Below are 6,000 nucleotides of genomic sequence, written 5' to 3'. Positions count from 1 at the left end.
ACACCTCAAAGCGATACAAGTAGATCTACCATTTGATCCAGCAATTCCACTACTGGGCATCTACCCAAAAGATCAAAAGTCACTTTATGAAAAAGACACCTGCACTCGAATGTTTACAGCAGCACAATTAACAATTGCAAAGCTGTGGAAACAACCCGAGTGCCCATCAATTCATGAGTGGATTAATAAAATGTGGTATATGTACACCATGGAATACTACTCAGCTTTAAGAAACATTGGAGACATAGCACCTCTTGTATTTTCCTGGATAGAGCTGGAACCCATTCTACTAAGTGAAGCATCTCAAGAATGGAGAAACAAGCACCACATGCACTCACCAGCAAATTGGTATTAAGGGATCAACACCTAGGTGGACATATAGGAGTAACATCTATCGGGTGTCCGGCAGGTGGGAGGGGGGAGGAGGGGATGGGTGTATACAACCACAACGAGTGAGATGTGCAACATTTGGGGGATGGGCACGCTTGAAGCTCTTACTCGAGGGGGGAGGGGGCATGGGCAAAATATGTAACCTTAACACTTGTACCCCCATAATACGCTAAAATAAATAAATAAATAAATAAGAACACGCCAGTGAGAGAGACAGAAGGGCTTCCCGGAGGAGGCGGCCTTGAGTGGGAGCCAAAAGAAGAGGGGTGAGGGCCGTGTGATGGAAAGGGCCTCCTTGATCTCGGGGTGACGTGCCCAGCGCTGTGCACCAGCCGGTGTGCCCTTGCTCCTTGCACGCCCGTGCCCCCGTGGCCGTTGCTGTCCTTGGACAAACGAGCCCAGGAAGAAAAACTCGGCCCACTATTCAATCCAGAAGCAGGCACCAGAGATTCCTTCAGACCCCAGCAGGCCTGTGCAGCCAGGGCAAGGGCGGGGGAGGGGCCCACGGGGTGGATCCCAGACCAGGGGCGGGAGGCGGAAAGCGCCCGGCTCGGGAAGCAGGAAGTCTCGGGCAGGGGTTTTCCAGGCTCAGGAAGCTGGAGTCTCTCCCGTGGTTTCTCACCCAACGAGGAACTGCTCAGGGGCCAAATCACACATCCTGCCTGGTGGCTCGTCCCCAGCGAGTGCCGTGGGGAGGGGTCACCCTAGGGAGGACGGAGGCTGGTGCTTCTCCCCAAGGGCCCTCCCGGCCCAGCCGAAGGCGGGCAGTGGGCCAGTGAGTCCGACCAGCAGTGGAGGCCACTCTGTGTGTGAGCGGCCTCAGACAGGCTTGCCGGCCTTGGTATTCACATCTGTGAAATGGGCCTGATGGGCCCCTCACAGGGCTTTGCAAGTGTTGCACAGCAGACAAACCAGAGGGCGCAGAGAAAAGCAAATCTCAAATGATGTGCGTGAGTGACGCCGCACCTCTGTGTACAACGTGTCGGTGCCTGCGTGTGTCCGAGTGCGCACATTTGTATGTGCAGTTAGAACATTCCGGAAGGATTCACACGTCGCATCGGAACGGAGGGACGCAGAATTGGAGTGCAGACACTTCATCCCCTACACCAGGCGTCCTCAAACTGCGGCCCCGCGGGCCACACACGGCCCCGCCCAGGACATTTATCCTGCCTGGCCGCCCGCCAGGTGTTGCTGCCGCCGCTGCCTGTCCTGCTTAGCAGCCGGCTCGTCCCGGGCCCGAAGTGCACACCTGTGGAGTGTGCACCGCTCTCTCCAATGGTCTGAGGGACAGTGAGCCGGCCCCCTGTTTAAAAAGTTTGAGGGCCCCTGTGCTACACGAAGTCCCCGTTGCTTCGTTTTCACACTGAGCTGCTATAAATTTAAACGTTAAAACAAATCAAAACATCGAATTCTGTGTCACCAAGAAGACACACCTCCCAGGAGTCAGCCTGGAGCCTCTCTAGGACAAGTGTGGGGGCGGCACACTGCCCGAGGTCCCACATTTCCTCCCCTCCAACGTCAGGGAGGAACAAGTCCCTCCGGATTCAGCAGCACTGAGTTCAAATCCATGCTCTGCCACTCGCCCGCTGTGTGTCCCTGGGTAAGTCGCCTGCCCTCTCTGAGCCTCAAGTCCTCCCGGGTAAAACGCACACTGACTCTGCACTGCTCCCCAGCAGCGAGGTTTACTTGAGCACCTACTCGGCGCCAGGCACCGCACGAGCTGGGGCCCGGGCATGAGACCCGGAAGACAGACGAGGTCTCTGCCACCCCGGTGCTCAGGCCCGACGGGGGAGACAAAAAGTGTGCGAGGCCAAGTCAGATGGGGGGGTGCCTCGGAAGAACTGACCAGAGCAACACAAGCCGGAAAGTGACAGAGACAGTTCTGGACGCAGCGGCCAGGGAGGGACCCTCCAAGAGACCAAACGCAAGTGACACGGAAAGGGGCCGCGCGTGGGAACCACCCCCGGAAGCCGTGCCCAGAGCGTGCAGACCCGGCACGGGGCCAAGGTGGGACGATGGGAAGAGTGTGTCTGCGGTTCTTCCTTCCTCGTTCCTGCTGAACTAAACAGCCTTCGGGCCACCTCCCTGCCGCTCCACTGGGAAGCAGGAACCGGCCTTGCTGCCACCCACAGCGGCGACGAGCCCGGCCGGTGTCCAGCTGGGAGGTGGTGGCTGCGCTCCACGTCTGGCCATGCAGATCCCAAGCGGTCACCAGCCCCACCCCCCAGCTCCACCCCCAGCCCCACCCCCAGCCCCATCCCCCAACCCCATCCCAGCAGCCCCAGCCCAGCAGCCCCACCCCCCAGCACCACCCCCCAGCACCACCCCCCAGCCCCAGCCCAGCAGCCCCACCCCCAGCCCAGCAGCCCCACCCCCCAGCCCCAGCCCAGCAGCCCCACCCCCCAGCCCCAACCCCCAGCCCCACCCCCTGCCCCATCCCCCCAGCCCCACTCTACCAGCCCCACCCCAGCAGCCCCACCACGCCCAGCCCCACCTCAGAAGCCCCACCACCCTAGCCCCACCACCACAGCAGCCCCAGCACCAGAAAGGGGGACTGGGGTGGGGTCCACAGAGACCATCCCTGGGGAGGGGGAAAGGGTGTTTCTCATCCAAAACCAGGAAGGAGACACCAAGACCATCCCTAGAAGGGAGCAGAGGCCAGGCGTGGGGGCACACTCCTACAGTCCCAGCCTCTCTGGAGGCTGAGGCGGAAGGATCCCTTGAGCCCAGGAATTTGCATCCAGCTGGGGCAATACAGGAAGATCCGGTCTTAGTGTTTTTTTAAAAAAAGGAACAGAGGAGCCTGTGGGGTAGGAGGCGGGGCGGGGGAGGGGGGGCAGACAGAGTTTGCTCCTCATCCCGGTGTCTGCAGGACCAGCGAGGAGGGACCACCCGGGCGGGATGCCAACCGAGCCCCTCTGCAGGGGACCCCTGGGGTCCCTGGGCGCCCACCCCTGTGGGCTGAGCCGCTGCAGGAGCGCGCACCTGCTGCTGCCCCTGCTGCCAGGTCGGGAGGTGGCGCTTCGGTCCCTGGGCACATCCAGAGGAGCCCAGAGGGGACGGGGGACTGAGGTCTGTCCTCTGCCGTACTCCTGCAGGTGCCCTCACTCCATCTGGGTCCCAGGACCGTCTGCTGCCTGCCCCCCCCACCCCCCTGCATGGTGACACTGCAGTGACGCTACCCCAGGGTGCCGCTCCCTCCCTCCCTCGCAGTCCCCTGGCCCTGCCCATGCCTCGGAAGTGGCCTCCACTGAAGCCCCCTCTGTAGCCCATTTGCAGACCCTGCCAGGAGCCAAATGCCACATTCCCCCAGGGGACGGGACCCCCACAAATCGGTCACTCGGGAGCTGATGTTTGTGTAGGAACGTAGGAAAAACCTCTCCCAAATGTTGCAATGGAAGGAGGAGCGGAAAGTAGAATTTTTTTCATCAGTGTCTACACTTACCAATTGCTTCTTTTTTCTCGTGTGAAAGCTGTTTGGTGTTTTTAGTTTAACTACTAACCTACACAGTCGTAAACCGCAGTTTTACAAGCCGGTGCTCAGTGCCATGCCCGATTCCACCTGTGAGACTCGTGAGACGACGCAGAGCATCATGGGTGAGAACCGGACACGGGGTGCAGGCTGCTTGGCTCAAACCCCAGCTGCGCCCCCCTAGTGAAAGGCACCGGTCCTCAGACTCTGTGACCCCCGGGAACCCTGACAGCCACACGGAGGGGAGTCCCTGCCGGCCGCTGTCCCTGGTGCTGAAAGGAACAGCCACATCCCCGCCCCTCTGCCTTCCTCTCACTGTTGAAAACCCACACGACCTCCACTTCCTGCAACATCTAGATGAAAATAAAGTCTGGGTCTTGCTTCTGTGACAAGAAAGTAACAAATTATTTTTAGTCCTAAGCTTTGAACCAGCTGTGCACCCCAGACCCTTGCAATTTCTCAGATCTAGCTATGGATATTTTGTTTTTGTTTATCTTTTCTTTAAATATTTTGTAGAGGCAGGGTCTCACCATGTTGCCCAGGCTGGTCTCAAGCTCCTGGCCACAAGCAATCCTCCCACCTCGGCCTCCCAAAGTGCTGGGATTACAGGTGACAGCCACCACACTCTAACTATGGATGGATACTTTGAATTTACTGAATATTCTAATGAATGTTTTTTTTTAACAGCAGGTTACCACATTACCAAAAGTTAAAGTTATCTTTTGGGACTTAAAAACATCTCAAAATTTAAATTGCAATGCAAAAAGGAGGGAGAGGAGGGAAATTAACCCTTGTGACATATTAGTTCTTAACATTTTTGGCGCCTAAGTTATACACACTGGCTTGTTCAATCATCACAACAGCCCAATATATTAGGCAGTAAAAGAACTGAAGCTTAGAGAGATAAGAAGTTTTCCCAAAGCCAAACAGCTACTCAATACAGACTGGGATTCTGACCTTGGCAGTTCAACTCCATGGTGACGCGGATTGTCTTAGTCCATTCAGGCTGCTATAACAACATATTGTGAGCTGGGTAATTTATAAACACCAGAAATGGATCGCTCACAGTTCAGGAGTATGGGGAGTCCAAGGTGAAGGTTCCAGCAAGTCCGGTGTGTGGCGAGAGCATGTTCCTCACAGAGGGCGTCTCCTTGGTGTCCAGCCACGGTGGAAGGGGCAAACACACCCCCTCACGTCTCTTTCTCAGAGACATCGATCCCGTTTATGAAGGCAAAGCCCTCCTGGCCTAGCCACCTCCCAGAGGCCCCTCACCTTAACGCCACTGCAGTGGAGGTCAGATTAAAAGGTATGAGTTTGGGGGGGACACGAACATGCAGATCACGGCATGGGTTCAGGATCGGCTCACACTGACGGCACCCACCCGGCTGCCCCATCTTCCCTGGAGAATTGTCCTTGTCCTCGTGGTCCAAAAGGACCATGGACAAGTGGTTTGCGGTGAAGGAAAGGGAGGTTTAGTACTTTTCCAGAAAATGAGGAAAATGACAGACTCCCACCTTCAAGCACCAACTGTCCTAAACACAGGCAGAAATACAGAGTTTTTAGGGGAAAGGTTTGCAGCTTCGGGCTGTTGCTGTTTAACTGGAGTTGACGGTTCTGATCCAACCCATCTCAGGAGAAGACAATCCCTGACCTCCACCCAGACCTCCACCAGAACGGTTCCCCTGAGCCATGCCCTGTGGTGCAGAGAACAGTGGACACCCCCCTGCCCCCCATGACCACTGGCCTGAGGCAGGGATTTGGGTGTTAAGTCCCAAAAAGAGTGGGGGAAGTTTTAAAGAGACACCCCCAAAAAAACATTTTCACCCTTTCCAAGGCCATTCCCTCTGTCACCCTGTCCCATGTGGGAAAGTCAGGGATCACGTAGTGATTCTGGCAACCTTCCTTAAGAGAAAACTGGGTGCTCTCTCCCCCGAGTACCCCCCTCCTGCTTCCTGCTGCCCGCACGACGGGTGTGGTGTCTGCAGCTCAGCCGCTCCAGGCTGCAGCGAGCTGGGACTGTGTCACTGAACTCCAGCGGGGAAAACCCTCAGAGCTGGATGCCTTTCCAACTCCTTATGTGAATAAATGACATGAAAATGAAATAAAAAACGACAGAGACACAATTCAAACGAAAACCA

The sequence above is a fragment of the Microcebus murinus genome, chromosome 4, assembly GCF_040939455.1.
Source record: "Microcebus murinus isolate Inina chromosome 4, M.murinus_Inina_mat1.0, whole genome shotgun sequence".
In the NCBI taxonomy this organism is placed as follows: Eukaryota; Metazoa; Chordata; class Mammalia; order Primates; family Cheirogaleidae; genus Microcebus; species Microcebus murinus.
Note: the sequence above shows the minus strand (reverse complement) of the source record.